Below are 16,243 nucleotides of genomic sequence, written 5' to 3' on the forward strand. Positions count from 1 at the left end.
CCATATCAAAATTACATTTCTATGTAGTAATTTTATACATGTGTGTATTGCATGTAATCATAAAGATGATTATCCTGAAAGATTAGAGAAAGTATTCTCTTCTCATTTTTTCAGTTTTATGTTGCAAATTTGACTTGGGACTGTGTATTATAAGTTTCACTGGTTTGCGGATCATATATGTCCTTCTCCAATGTCTGAATGAGAGTATTTATCAGTAAAAGAAGCTGTGATCCTGAAAGTGAAAGTGAAATTTAAGAGGCAGCTGGAAGGACTGTATGGAGAGAAAGGGCATGGGAAAAGAGGGATGGTCTTGAACATATTTCTGTTGTTACTCTTTAGTCTGCCAATGGCCCTTCTAAATGTTACCGGGGAGGAAGTGGGAGAGGGGGAACTAATGTTAAAAATTAGTCCAATCAAAGGGCACTTTATCAGAAAAATAATTTTAAAAATGGATATATAAATATACTTAGGGTTGCCAGGCGTCCAGTTTTTGATCGGAACGCCTGGTTGAAAAGGGACCCTGGTGGCTCCAGTCAGTACCACTGACTGGGCCACTAAAAGTCTGGTCGGTAATGCAGCAGGGCTAAGGCAGGCTCCTGGAAGCAACTGACATGTCTGGCTCCTAGGTGGAGGGGCAGCAATGGGGGCTCTGCGCACTGCCCCCGCCCCGAGGACCGGCTGAGCAGCTTCCATTGGCTGGGAACCACAGCCAATGGTAGCTGTGGGGGCAGTGCCTGTGGTTGCAGGCAGCATGCAGAGCCTCCTGGCCACTTCTCTGCCTAGGAGTCAGACATGCTGGGCGCTTCTGGGAGCCACCTAAAGTAAGTTCCGCCTCACTGAAGCCCGCACCCTTCACTCCATCCTGGAGCCCGCACTCGACACCCCCTCCAGCACCCCAACCCCTGTCCCAGCCCTGAGTCCACTCCTGCACCCCAAACCCCTCATCCCCAACTCTACCCTAGAGCCCACGCCCCCAGCCAGAAACCGCATCCTCTTCTGCATCCGAACCCCCTGCCCTAGCCCTGAGCCCCTTCCTGCACTCTGAATCCATTGGACCCAGCCCTGAGCCCCCTCCTACACCCCAAACTCCTCATCCTCAGCTCCACTCTAGAGCCCGCACCCCCAGCTGAAGCCCTCACCCCCCTCATACCTCAACCTGCTGCCCCAGCCTGGACTCCCCTCCCGCACCCTGAATTCCTCATTTCTGGCCTCTCCTCGGAGCCCACCTCCAGCCATAGCCCTCCCTACATCCCGCACCCGAACCCCCTGTCCCAGCCCAGTGAAAGTGGCGGAGAGTGAGCAGCGGGGGTGGGGAGCGAGGAATGGAGTGAGTGGGGGCGGGACCTCAGGGAGGGGCAAGTGTGTTCGGTTTTGTGTGATTAGAAAGTTGGCAACACTAAATATATATCAACTCTGGCCTCTTGTGTATGAATTATACATTTTTTCATTAGGTAACTATGCAAAAATGCAATAATACAAAATGCTACAAATATCTAAAACAACAGAAAAAAGCTACATATATAAACATAAGTCACGAAGGTAAAATTCTTCCTCCACTTTCAGCTGGAAGAGCTATTCTTCATTTTGTAAAAGAAAAGGAGGACTTGTGGCACCTTAGAGACTAACAAATTTATTTGAGCATAAGCTTTCGTGAGCTACAGCTCACTTCATTGGATGCATTCAGTGGGAAATACAGTGGGGAGCAAATAAATTTGTTAGTCTCTAATGTGCCACAAGTACTCCTTTTCTTTTGCGAATACAGACTAACATGGCTGCTACTCTGAAACTCTTCATTTTGTGTCTCCTGTTATGCTGCTGTGTGAAATTTAAGTAGTAGCTGTGTTCCACAGTTTCAGCCTCAGAGGTGTTGGTACTTCACTGATGGATTGAAGTGAACCCTGGTAAAATTTATGACCCATATAATCAAAATTGAGCTTTATAAGTTAGATACCTAAATCCTTCCTTACACGCTTCCATGTAAATAGTGGCCTGATTTTCAGAAGTGGTGAGTATGAACATTTGTTTCTAGTAGGGCATTAGGAGTTGTGGCTGCTTGCCATCTCTGAAAATCAGGCCATTTCTTGGCAAGTTTTAGCCTATGTATTCAGTTTCATAGATCCTCTGGGATGAAAGCTGCCCTAGAAATGTGAAGTCACTATCATTATTTCTACAGTAGAATATTAGAAGACAAAATGCGGTTTCTTTCTGTTATATTATTTTCCAGATGGAGTGTCAAATGGTCCACATCTGTCGCTATGTAATGAAAGATGCTTTTCTAGTACATCCTTATCTACAACATCCTCCATATGCTTGCCCATCTATCTACTTTCATTTCCCCCTAGTCTACTGTTTCCTAGTCCTTTCTCTTTCATTGTCTATTCATTTATTCTTAGCTTCTTGCTGTCAGCTATGTCTGGTACAGTTTCCCTGTGCTCATCCACCAAGCAACCTCCTTCTCCTTCTTATTCCTAAAGTCATTTCTTATAACCACTCTCTTCTAACAATTACTCTTTTCCTTCATATCCTTAATAAAATCCCTCACTCTTCCTCTCATGCTGTGATGTCATCCTTCAAAAAAAAATATTTTGTCTTTGTATAGTGCAAGCTCTTTAGGCATGGACTATGTCTTTATTTATGCTTTTAATAAGATGGGCAAATGAATAATGTTACATAAATATTTTGTAATCTTACAGGAGTTTTTATTGGTGACGCATTTGAGTGAACATGCATGGCCTCAGCTCTTTCCCAGGTGGGGTTGAGAGAGAGAGATGTATGATACAGCCTTGATGCTGACTACAGACAATCTGGGTGGGATGTTCAAAAGTGCTCAGGGGTTAATCTGAGATTCACCATTGACATTAATGGGAGCAGAGTTAACCCAAACCTCAGCACTTTAGAAAATTCCACACTGTGACTTGTCCATTGTGCTATAAGATATCTACTCTGTATCTTCAGACACACTGACTAGAAAAAAAAAGGCCCTCTGAAGCATGTAGCAGGGGAGTAACTTTATTTTTTAGTTTGATATATTTTTTAAAAATCCTCTTATGTCACCAGTGTATCTCTCAAGACTTGTTTTTAAGGTCAGATGAACATGGCTTTTTTAAAAAGCTTCTCTTTTCCAGGTGTTCTGTCCTGTTATTCACACTTGTATACTATATTTATAAAATACATTTATTCCTCCTTTTAGATACAGCATATGTACAACTATTAGAAAATCTGTCTGTCTAGCTAAAATAATAGGATGTTCTCAGAGCCAATATATATTGTGTGTAAAAGAAGGAAAATTATCCAGTACACCTCATTTGCAGTATTAGGTCCAACAACAGTTTCAGACCATGTACTTAAGGTTATAAATTCTGGGTTCTTATTGTGAAATGGCCAACACTTTTAGAAGAGTGATATAACATGAAGTGTTAGAATTCAGGTGAAATTCTGAGAGAATAGCAAACTAGAAAGTATATATGCATTCATCTTCATTTGGTAAATTCAGTTAGTTCCTGCACAAGACTTAAAAACTTATCTCTTGGAGTAATTTGCACTTTAAAACATTGAAAAGAAACATATAGTTGAATGATTTGCTTAAATTTATTTTGCTTTTTACAGATAAATTATTTATCTGCATCACGCACTGAAAAACACCCTGTACATCTTTGCTTGGGAAGAGAAATATTCTGTTTTGTGCTGTTCATAAGACTTTACTTTTAGACTTCCTCAAATTTTTGCATTTTCAAATATTTTCTTGCTTTTTTTTCTTTAGAAGGCAAGCAAGTAATCTTTGATGGATAACCACAGCTGTACAACAAGCCAAAACCGTTTTCAAAATATATCTTCCCTGGCAGGACATCTTGTTTTAATTACATATTTGGTTCAGAGTTTGAAAACAGAGAAAAACATTTTTAGCCAATATAAAAAGTTCTAAATATTTTTTTTTAAAAAATATTAATTTATATATTCTTTTAAATACACAGTCTCCGTTAACCCATTTGTTTTTCCCCCAAACAAGATTTTCCAGAAAGAGGAGGAAAAGTTGTTTCAGAATTATTCCAGGCTATTTACAGAGACAAATCATCCCCTCAACAATTGACAGGAAATAAAATGGCAGACACCCTGTGCTTTCCCCCACACAGAATGTCTAGACTGACCTTTATGTTTGAGAGTATGGTCTACTTAATCATTACTCTGCTCTTATTGACAAAAGCCTTTCCATAATCAAAGGTTTCTTGTTGAAATAAAGAAGCTAAAAGAGTCTAAAGTGTACGTTTTCAAACTGGAAAGTGAATTTATATAGTACAGTCTGTGGCAGAAATAAAACTGTGGTAACAAAAATGAGTCATTAAAGGGCCACTGTCAAGATTACTAGGCCTAAAACTTGACCTGCATTAGGTGTTGCATAGTATTTCTATCCACAATGTTGACTGACATGGCACTGGGAAATTTTTCTCAAAGCAACCAAAATGGTTTATCAAAAGTGGAAATAAAACCTCTTCTGTGGATTGCCAACAAATACACAAATAAATCCAAATGCAAGTTCTGTTTGTGATAGGGGTAACACTTCCCTCGCCCACACTCATGTGCACCTTTTCATAAACTTTTCATTGCATTGCTTGCAACCAGATCCAGCCGTAGACCAAATGGGGCCCTAGACAAGGAGCATCTTTGGCACCCTCCCCTCCATTTGTTAAATATTTGAATGCTTTATTCTTTATTGCATTTGTAGCCCATTTCACAACTTCGATGCACAATTTGCATGCATGATTTATCCCTGTTATGATAAGGTGATAAATTTGCACACTAGGAACTATAAATCTGTATTTATTCATGCCATATATAAACAAATAAAAAAATGTGTTTCCTCTAAGCTTATAGAAACTTTTAAACTTTAAGTATTATTGAAATGTACTAATATCAAGAAATTGAACCGTGCACCAGTATTAAATAGTGTTCTAGTCGGTGACAGCCTTAGAATGTGAACGCTAGTCCTTTAGTTCCAAATGTCACTTTTCTCACCTTTGTCCTTGCAAACTGAAGCATAGCATCAGAGAGAACCAAAGACTGGCCAATGGCATTTTCAAGCAATAAAATTGCAAGCGATGTCAGTCTTCATCAGCTATCATTGATCAAAGATATGTTTTAATGAGCCCGAGCTTCAAAAATCTGCGCTCACCAATCGTGACTGTGACCAGCAGTGTGAGCAGACTCCTCAAAGCTATTCACACATTAGGAAAAGTATCCTTCAGCTCTACATCATGAATGAATTGTAGAACTTGGGGTTGAGAGTACTTCCCGTGTTGCAAGATGTGATGGATGTTGTCCAATTCAACATAGAGGTCTTTATCATTGACGTCCAAATGTTTCCCATGTGTCAGCATTCAGTGAAGGTTCTGTTCAAGAGTGTTTTCCTATCTGCTGGCAGCTTACTAAGATCATACAAAAAACCCAGATCTTTTCACGGTGCTTCATCTGTCCACTTTCTTCAATGGACGCTCAAGCAGTGTCAGCAAGTGAGCAAAAAAACTCCCTCTTAATTTTTTCTTTCGAGCTTCCCATCATCTCATCTCTGCCCTCATAACCAAATTGTCTCCTGATGAATATGAGTTTCCTTGAAGACAGGCACAACTCCTACGTTTTCTGCCATTTCTTTGGCAGCAGTGATAGCATCTTCAAATCCATTGTCTCAGTAGGCCATAATGAAATCAAGGCAGCTTCTCACCAAAATTAGTGCAGTCACGATTTCCATCGACGAGATGCCTTGCTTACTGTGTTTACTTGGAACAGGATATTATGCCAAAACTACAACTGAGACCAGAAATTTAAAGTCAGTGATCTGATTTGCCTTTATGCCTCTTTTTGGATTCAGGCCTCGGCTTTACTTGACTGCGCCAGTTCCATCCTGGCATCATATACCTTAGTCACCTGGTACCTCACTGGTCTTACGCTAAAAGAAGAGGAGTAATTGTGGCACCTTAGAGACTAACCAATTTATCTGAGCATAAGCTTTTGTGAGCTACAGTTCACTTCATCGGATGCATTCAGTGGAAAATACAGTGGGGAGATTTATATACACACAGAACATGAAAACATTGGTGTTACCATACACACTGTAAGGAGAGTGATCACTTAAGGTGAGCTATTACCAGCAGGAGAGTGGGGAGGGGGGAAGAAAACCTTTTGTAGTGATAATCAAGGTGGGCCATTTCAAGCAGTTAACAAGAACGTCTGAGGAACAGTGGGGAGGGGGGGAATAAACATGGGGAAATAGTTTTACTTTGTGTAATGACTCATCCACTCCCAGTCTCTATTCAAGCCTGAGTTAATTGTATCCAGTTTGGAAATTAATTCCAATTCAGCAGTCTCTCGTTGGAGTCTGTTTTTGAAGTCTTTTTGTTGTAATATTACGACTTTTAGGTCAGAGATCGAGTGACCAGAGAGATTGAAGTGTTCTCCGACTGGTTTATGAATGTTATAATTCTTGACGTCTGATTTGTGTCCATGTATTCTTTTACGTAGAGACTGTCCAGTTTGACCAATGTACATGGCAGAGGGGCATTGCTGGCACATGATGGCATATATCACATTGGTGGATGTGCAGGTGAACGAGCCTCTGATAGTGTGGCTGATGTGATTAAGCCCTATGATGGTGTCCCCTGAATAGATATGTGGACACAGTTGGCAACGGACTTTGTTGCAAGGATAGGTTCCTGGGTTAGTGGTTCTGTTGTGTGGTGTGTGGTTGCTGGTGAGTATTTGCTTCAGGTTGTGGGGCTGTCTGTAAGCAAGGACTGGCCTGTCTCCCAAGATATGTGAGAGTGGTGGGTCGTCCTTCAGGATAGGTTGTAGATCCTTGATGATGCGTTGGAGAGGTTTTAGTTGGGGGCTGAAGGTGACGGCTAGTGGCGTTCTGTTGTTTTCTTTGTTGGGCCTGTCCTGTAGTAGGTGACTTCTGGGTACTCTTCTGGCTCTGTCAGTCTGTTTCTTCACTTCAGCAGGTGGGTATGTAGTTGTAAGAATGCTTGATAGAGATCTTGTAGGTGTTTGTCTCTGTCTGAGGGGTTGGAGCAAATGCGCTGTCAATGCGGCTCTCCCAGTGAGTGTCACTTAGCGGCTTCACGGTCAGATTGGTAACATTGTCCATGAGGATCTTCCACCTGATAGTTGATGTTGAAAACAGGGTGTATATTCTTTGCAGTACTCTGAAGAGAGATAATGAATCTAAAGAAGATGATGCTGCATCTGACACAACCAGGTTGAGGGAATGGCAGCCACAAGGCCTGAAGAAAGCTCTTGGATTCAGTACAAGGATTCTTACCTGGATGCCACTGTTTCTTCCCTTCACGTTCGCGCCATTGTCGTAGCCTTGGCTGCAGCAGTCCTGAAGATTTATTTTATTCTCATTCAAAACATTCATAAACAGTTCTGTTAGGCCTTTTCCAGTAGAGTTGTTCACAGAGCAAAAACAGATAGTCTGTTCCTTTGCTTGGATACAGCCATCCTCATTGTCAACAAATCTTGCTGTAAATGATACCTTTTCACTGTGACTAATGATGGGAGTACAGTCCATTATTACAGCATAGTATTTCACTTTGCTGAGTGGCTAAATATGTTATCAAGCACCTTCCTTGCCATGAGGTCGATCAGTTCATTTTGAATTGTTTTGCTGCAGTAATGGTCCATAGCTTCTTTACAAACTACTCAATGTAGGTGTTCACTCATTACATCTTCGCATTTCCCAAGGAGCTCTACCAAGCCGAGGAAATTACCATTACATTCGGTGAACGACTTATCCAACAAGCCCTGGAAAACCAAATTATTCTTTGCAAGGAAGAGGATAATTGAGATCTCAAGCATGTTCATCCAATGCTGGGTTTCTACATAAATAACATGCTGGTTTTCTGCACCTGTGCATATATTCAGATTGAGCCTGGACTTGACCTCCATCCATTTGGAGTGGATCATAAAATGGCCGGGTGACTTTTCATGCTGCTTTTAGAGCATCAGCTAAGTTATGCCAGTAATTGTACCCAGAAAGCACAAGTAACAATTTGGCATTCTTGTGAAATATTTTGCAACAAAAATGGAACAATTTTGTCATTTGATTTTGAGTAAAATAGCCAATGCTGATTCGGTTTCTCACCATTCTCGAGCACTCTTTTGCATTGTTACTTTGTAAAGTGTTGCTTCTGCTCATTTACTGGAAATGTCATATCCTCTATTTTTCCTGGCCCGTTCAAAATTGTACAGTCAATATTGGCAGAGTTTAGGATCACCAGCAATAAAGCAGGATCTGATGTATCGATTTGTGGTGTGCAGTTTTTCTTGCTGTTGTTTCTGTCATCATGCAAAGCTGATTCTTCTTTATCATTTCTCTCCTTGTCATGTGAGCCATATTCTTTCTTATCACTCTCCTTTATTCTGCCAGGAAAAATGGACAATACTCCATCACTTTCTTCACATTTCCATTCCTTCTCTTCAGGCAAATCTGCTAATTCCTCAGTAATAGGACTTCCATCTTTTTCGCTTTGCTCCTCAATTTCTTCTGCACTGGGACAATCACTACTGCCTCAGCCTGGTCTATGTTGTTCTGTTTCAGATATTTTCCCATTAAATTTGCCCCTGGCTGCAAACTAGACTGCAGTTGAGCTTTTCACTTCCTATACTGAGCTCCTGAAGGCTTTTTTGGGGGCATCTTTTATTTTCTAAGGGGGAAAACAGACAGTATTAGAGAGTCTATGTTCTGCAGTCTTAGAAAGATATCAAGGATTACATGTTAAGCATGGCAAAAGAAGTAACAGTATATCTTTTATATTGTTGTGTAGATAGGGGTTCGATAGATATCTCTGGTGTCTCATTCAATATGTCCCTTGGTCACTACTTATACTCTTCAAGTCTTAAAACCCAAGTACACTTTCACAAATACACAATAAAACAATGTTCACAGTATAGCAGCTGAGCTCTTATTTCACTTCAGTTTGTTCTTATATCTCGCTGACTGACTGGTGACGCCTTTATATATCCTCAACAACATGGCTGACAACATTCTAGGACATTGAAGGAAAATGTAGTTCTCAGAAAGTCTGGAAGGTTTTATGAGAGTCTACAAAGGCCCAGAACATTCTAGGAGGTTAGTGAAAAATGAATCAACATATGGAATACCTGAAATATGTTACTTCAAACATTCTTTTCCCTTTTGTTGCTAACAACAAAAACAGCCCCCCCAAGCGTGGCACCTCAGGTAGTCATCTGGGTCACTTGCCCATAAATCTGGCCCTGCTTGCAATGATAATTTCCAGTGGACTTTCTGGTCTGTTGCAATTTTATTGCAAAAAGAAAAGGAGTACTAGTGGCACCTTAGAGACTAACCAATTTATTTGAGCATAAGCTTTTGTGAGCTATAGCTCACTTCGGCTGTAGCTCACGAAAGCTCATGCTCAAATAAATTGGTTAGTCTCTAAGGTGTCACTAGTACTCCTTTTCTTTTTGCGAATACAGACTAACACGGCTGCTACTCTGAAACCTAATTTTATTGCAGTTACTGTGAGGCCATTTTGTTCCCTAGTAATTGTCGCATCACAGTAGTAACATGGGCGGCGAGTTCTATGGGCCCATGGTGCCTGGGCACCAGGAATATTCCTGGCCCAGGGGCCCAGCTCCAGCCAAGTTTCTTGCCTGCCCCCCTTCCCCCACGCACATTCCCCTGCCCCGCCTGCTGCCCCTGGGCGGTTTAAAGCAGTCCGGGGGCTCCCGCCGCCACCCGGCAGTGCAGCGGGGCTGAGCGGCTTCCTGCGTGCTTGTTCCACATTGTTGCTGGCACGTCCTTGCAGCCTGGGGGGCTGTGCCGCTGCGCGCTGCCCCCGCCCTGAACGCCCCTGCAGGGGCGGTGCCTGGGGACAGTAGCGTGCGGACACCCCCCGGTCTTCCCCGCCTAGGAGCCGCTGCCGGAGGGGGTGCTCCAGGTACACACTGGACCCCCCATCCACTTCCAGAGCCTGCACCCACAGCCCCTCCCCACACACACCCTCCAACCCCCAGATTTCCTTCTGCACCTCCACCCCCCGCACCCTCTCTCACCCCCAAACTCCCTCCCAGAGCTTGCACCCCTCACCCCCTCTTCCACTCCCACCCCCTGCCCCAGCCCAGAGCCTGCACCCAAACTATCTCCCAGAGCAGAGGTGGGCAAACTATGGCCACGGGACCGTCCTGCCCGGTCCTTGAGCACCCCTGTCCCAGACCCTGCACCCCAATCCCCTTCCCCAGCCCAGAGCCTGCACCCAAACTCCGTCCCAGAGCCTGCACCCCTCATGCCCTCTGCATCCAAACTCCCTCCCAGAGCCTGACCTCTCACCCCTCCTGCACACAAACTCCCTCTCAGAGCCTGCACCCTACACCCCTCCTGCACCCCAATCCCCTGCCCCAGCCCAGAGCCTCTACCCAAACTCTGTCCCAGAGCCTGCAACCCAGACTCCCTCCCCCAACCAAACTCCCTCCCAGAGCCTTAGGCAGGTGCTGGGTGTTCTGGGCACCACCAAAATTCTTACAAACCTGCCACCCCTGAGTAGTAATGCCCCGTAGGACATTTCCTATACTCTGGTTATGTGTCCCTCCCACTAAATCCTGCCTTCTGATATTTGCTCCACAGAGCCATTGCAACAATAGATTTTCCTTTCTATGAAAGGACATACTGTGTACCCTGTGGTCACTCTTAAAAATTGAACTTCCTTTCTGGCAGACGCAGAGTTACTCCAGCTTTTACAGACATGAAAGAAAGAAGAAAGTGAGGGCACCCATGCAAATATACACATTCCCTTCACTGTGGAGTTTTAGTGCTGCCTCTGTGTCCACAGTGACTTGCTAATTCCTTATTTTTAAAATCTTTAGCCTGGTGTTAGTGTTCTTAAAACATGGGTATGCTGAAAGCCATTGAGATTGAATTTCTGTCTACATAAAACACCATGAACAGTGGCAATGTGAGTGTCACCCATACCGGGCGAGTATTGGATTTTGTCACCCTCTGGTGGCTAATCCTGATAAATGGATAAGAGATTACTAAAGCTTCCAGTTAACGGAGTTACTCTTTTAGTTCATGTGGTAGAGCAAGGGTGGGCAAACTACAGCCCAGGGGCCGCATCTGGCCCTCCAGGTGTTTTAATCTGGCCCTGAAGCTCCCGCTGGAGAGCAGGGTCTGGGGCTTGCTCCGCTTTGTGTGGCTCCCGGAAGCAGCAGCATGTCCCCCCTCCAGCTCCTACACATGGGGCAGCCAGGGGCTTCCACATGCTGCCCCAGACCCAAGCGCTGCCCCCGCAGCTCCCATTGGCTGGGAACCATGGCCAATGGGAGCTGCAGGGGTGGTGTCTGTGGACACGGCAGCTCGCAGAGCCACCTGGCTGCGCCTCCGTGTAGGAACCGGAGAGGGGACATGCCACTGCTTCTGGGAGCTGCCTGAGGTAAGCGCCCCCCAGAGCCTGCACCCCTGGCCCCCTCCCATGCCCAACCCCCTGCCCCAGCCCTGATCCCCCTCCTGCCCTCTGAAGCCCTCGGTCCCAGCCTGGAGCACCCTCCTGCACCCCTAACCCCTCATCCCCAGCTCCACCCCAAAGCCCGCACCCCCAGCCGGAGCCCTCACCCCCCCCCCACACACCCCAACCCTCAATTTCATGAGCGTTCATGGCCCGCCATACAATTTCCATACCCAGATGTGGCCCTCGGGCCAAAAAGTTTGCCCTCCCCTGTGATAGAGGCTCATGCTTTTAAATGCTGAACCAGTTAAATCAGTGAAGCTACTTGCATGATCAAGAGACAAAGAAAAAACCAAACCAGACAAACCACGACACTCTCTACATTGATGCAATCTTCAGGTTTCACAGTTTAAAAAAAAAATACAGAAAGGTGTGTTTTGATTTGTTTTTAAAATATGAATGGTACTATATCAAAGAAAAACAGCAATAGAAAATTCTACAAAAGTGTCTTTTGTCTGAGTGCTGACTAGAGCTCTAGTGTCTGCAGGGTTTGCTACATTTGTGTTTTGTATAAGGCCTAATTCAGAGCGCACTGAACTCAGTGGACTTTGGATCAGAAATATAATAGAGCTGAATAAAGCTACATTACGAACAAGTCACAGAGTATCCACTACCCAGATACTCCAGTGTTTCTGATGCTTGATTTTTATTATAAATGTTCCTTCATTTCCTGTACATCGGTCTGTAACCCTTGTGGTATCAGCAAAGGGCTGAGTTTTCCAGAATAGCGTGGTGGAGATGCAGAAAATATCATTTATAATAATAGTAAAGCTAGTGTTTACTATATGCCTTCATAGCATAACAATTGCAATTCCTTTTGAAATGTTTAAAAATAGACTTATTAAATGTCAAGTGGTAAAAAAAAAATGCCTCTGTTAATTAGAGCTGGTAGGAGAACGCTAATATTGTCCTCAAAATAAAAAAACAACAACAACAAAACGTTTTTTCTTGTCATTGGAAAAACTGAACAGCTTCCAGTGAAATGAGACTTGTGAAACATTTCTTTTTGGGAAAAAAGGCCTCTTCTCCATGTTTTATTTTTTAATTGTTTTCCTTTGATGGAAAAATGTCAATCATGTCTATTGTTAGTGAAGCCCTTTGACCTCCAAAAATCATCATGAAACCTCAAGAAGCCTTTGGCGTTGTGCAGTTGCTGTCATTCCTATATTGAATGTTACCTGCTTTTTTTCCTACTCAAATCAGGTGCCAATTTAAAAAACAAAACAAACAAAACCTGCCCTTCAACCTAGGAAGAATTATAAATATTTTCCCACCACTAATATAGTCACTTTTATTTAGAAAAACTAGTAAATGTTTCTTTCCAACTGGCCTTTGCTTATGAAATATAACATGCTTATTTTGGTTGCAGGAGCTTTAAAAGGATATGGTAGATAGTGGAGAGACAGACAGGATAGATAGACAGTGCCAAGCTAGCTGAATATACGTATTAAACTGTTAAGTGTGTCTTTACAGTAGGAAACAAAACTACAAATATAGAGTGCTGCTTATGCTTTTTAAATTAGAAGTATGACATTTTGATAGTTTCCTATGATAATACAGAGAAGATACATGAATCTTATACTTATTTGATGATATTAAGACCTCACCACTGGGGGATGTTGACAGTTTGTATCATGTATTCATTCAGTCCTCAATCCTGGGAACACTTATGCATGAGCTTAACTTTTTATGCACCTCAGTAGCCTGACTTCAGTGAGACTATTCAGAAGTGTAAAGTTAAGCATGTGCATAGGTGTTTTCAAGGATCAGTGCCTAGAATTCTTGCTTTATTTAACAAATATAAAACATTCAACATCAAATAGAATAATTTTAATCTATCATCTTCTTAAATTCATTTCTCTTGACTTTTAGTTCATTTCTCAGTTGGTGAAGCAGAAGTAGTAATAGTGGTATGAACATTGCAGATGTACAGACTGGTTTAAAACAACCCCCCCCCCACACACACACACACAAAACAACTGGCGCAAACCTAACCTGAGCTGATATTTTTATTTCTGAGCTTTGAAAGAAATTAATTTAGGTTTTCTTTACTGTTCTTTTTCATAAATCTCTCAGTTCTTTTGAGATTAAAAAAATGTGTTCACATTGGAACTTTCAGCAGTCCAGTTCACAGTCCATATTGCCCTTGTGTTCTGACAGATAATGTCTACATTTATTTTTTGTGTGTGCATGTAATAATACTTACATACTTACCTGTATTAACATATGTGTCATAGATATGTATTATATATGTTAAAATTATATATAAAATTACATTATGTATATCAATATTTTGCTCCTGTGCTACTTAATGCTGAAACCTCTGACCAGCTGTCATGCTTTTGGGTGCTCAGAGGATCTTCACATGGGAAGGTGAGGAAAATCTATTTTTGGTACTCAGAATAGAACTGTTTGCACACTAAATATGGTCACTAAACATCAGGCCTGTTATTTGCATGTTGGCTAATATTTATATTTGGTTGGGGATATTTGGCTTGGGATTTATATCCAAATGCAACTATTACCTTTAAAATCTGTTTGAGAATGGCACCTTTCTGTTGAACGGAAACCAATTTTTTTTCTTTTCAATCTTCTGAAGTGGACTGAAGTCTATAATCACCCCAAACATGAGGCTAAGGACTATTAAATGGTGTCTGTCTGTCTGTCTCTCTCTCTCTCTCTAATAATCCTTTATATATCCTTTATATATAGGTTCTAGCAATTCATAGCTGGATTTTATATGATGTCCACATTAAGCTCTAAGGCACTTCACTGCTGGATGGTCTAGTTGTGGCTCTGACCACTCCTCATTCCAAAATTTAGGTCTGGAGAATGGTCTAGTTGTGACATTAGCTGCCACATACAAATGGTAATCCACCTCTGAACCCTCCACCAGATAAATCTAGTCTAAGCATTTTAATAGGTCACTAATCTTTAGCATGTTAAACATGTCCCGTGAAGTGCTGTTCTTCAAAACAATAGGACAGGCAGTGGCTAGTGATGATGCAGAGTGGTAATGCAGTGATGATGTAGACATTGGCAGATTGCTGTTGTGGATATTGTGCAGTAAAGTGGAATGCACAAAATAAATTTTGAGGGGTAGAAATGGGGATCACACAAAGGTGTTTGTGAAGTCACTGGCAGGTGGAATGTATAAATGGAGGGGAAGAGGTACAGAGGAGTGGAGTTCAGTCCAAAGCACTGAGGATCTCCCCAGTTCCACCCACTTTAATTTCATTGAATTTGTATGGCCATGTGTATTTATTCAATACATGTTGAAGCTCTTTATTAGGAGCACAATCCTTGCAAGTGAGGATTGGCTGGATCACCTCATCGAATCCAAGTTGTTGCTCCTTAGTTGTCTGCAAGGTTGCTGATGAATAGTGTTTCTTGTATCCACCCTCACTACTCTCCAAATTTGCACGGTTACACTACTCCCTACTGGCCTAGAGATTAAGAGAGTTGGATTAGAAATGGAAGAATCCATGGCAATGGAAAGCACTGCTACAGGGGCAGTTGTGTTGTCTCTTTCTATTAATACTATGTATTTACTCCAACGTACTGTGGACATTCAGAGCCAGCCTCAGCATTTTGAGTTGTACCTGTGAAACAATTCACCCCCTCCCCACGTCCCCCATTACGCACAGGATGAGGCTTAAATTTTGGGAATGTTTATTGAGATGATTCTTTGCTTCTCCTTCCTTTCTCTTTCCCCCTCCAAATATACCATCACAAGCCTCCTCTGCCACGGGAGAACTAAAACCCAGATGGAATTTGTACAGAGTTGTCAGCAATAATGAAATGTCCCTTGAAATAGTTTCATGGGTTAATCTCCGTGTAAGCTTGGGGGTCACTAAAGGGTGTGAGAGTGCAGTCTGATGAAGGTTAGGTTATTATTTTTCTCCAGTTATTTAACTGGTGGATCCTGAGTAGTCAGCTCAACTAATTTTAACAGCACTGTTAATAACCTCTCTCTCATGGCAACTTCATGAGCTTGCAACACGCTTCTGAGGATACCCAGAGCTGTGAGTCATTGTGTTACCTCTCTGCCTCAGGAAGCGCGAGTTCTGTGCCAGCTCCCTGCCACTCCAGTCTGTTTTCCTCACCAGCAAACTCCTTGAGGCTCTTCCAGCCCACTCAGTGAACTCCAGTCCCCGAGCTCATCAGAGGAGTTTCTCTGCGATGCACAGACCCTGCCGCTGTGTATTCATGGAAGATATTAAATTTACTGCTCTTTAAAGAATCCATACATCACAGCTAATTAATTTAACTGGGTAAGTATATTCCTCACTTCAGACACAACACTGAATTGGTTTATAGCAAAAGTAAAACAAGTTTATTAATAAGAGCATGGATTCAGTGATACCTGTATTCAAATATCTCTCGCTTTAATGCGAACACATAGCACTTACAGTACTCTATTAACAGGACCAAATAGTCATGACACCACTGTGAGGCAAGGAAGTATTGTCCCGTTTTATAGATGGGAGAAATGGAGGCAGAGAAATTAAGTATGCTATAGACCCACCCTGTGCTTTGTGACCAGAGACCACATCATTCTGTTTATCAGAGCAACAGGTTAACTGTAAGCTGGCTGCTAGTCAAGAAAGAATTTGTGGCAACCCTGATGCCAATGAGTGACTCCTATTAAGTGCCATTAATGAATTAGAGTGAGATTTCCACACACACACACCCCCGCCCCAAACTAAACAAATTGAGGCCATGAATTT

At 42.5% G+C, this 16,243-nt stretch overlaps 2 protein-coding genes across 10 annotated transcripts in view; one reads left to right on the forward strand and one right to left on the reverse strand.

The window, feature by feature from the left end:
• Positions 1–16,243, forward strand: part of LOC141984847 (dermatan-sulfate epimerase-like) — a 308,715-nt gene that overhangs the window by 68,362 nt on the left and 224,110 nt on the right. The gene's annotated exons all lie outside the window — the stretch shown is intronic.
• COL10A1 (collagen type X alpha 1 chain) overlaps positions 1–16,243 on the reverse strand; it is a 71,329-nt gene that overhangs the window by 46,118 nt on the left and 8,968 nt on the right. For 4 of the 8 annotated variants that reach the window (XM_074946907.1, XM_074946903.1, XM_074946902.1 and 1 more), the window contains exon 2: positions 15,556–15,712. The exons of 3 other annotated variants lie outside the window; for them this stretch is intronic. The gene's annotated coding sequence lies outside the window, so the exon portion shown is untranslated. The remainder of the gene's footprint in view (positions 1–15,555; positions 15,713–16,243) is intronic. One more of the 8 variants, XM_074946906.1, reaches the window with a different exon arrangement.

This window comes from Natator depressus, chromosome 3 (genome assembly GCF_965152275.1).
Source record: "Natator depressus isolate rNatDep1 chromosome 3, rNatDep2.hap1, whole genome shotgun sequence".
Classification (NCBI taxonomy): domain Eukaryota; kingdom Metazoa; phylum Chordata; order Testudines; family Cheloniidae; genus Natator; species Natator depressus.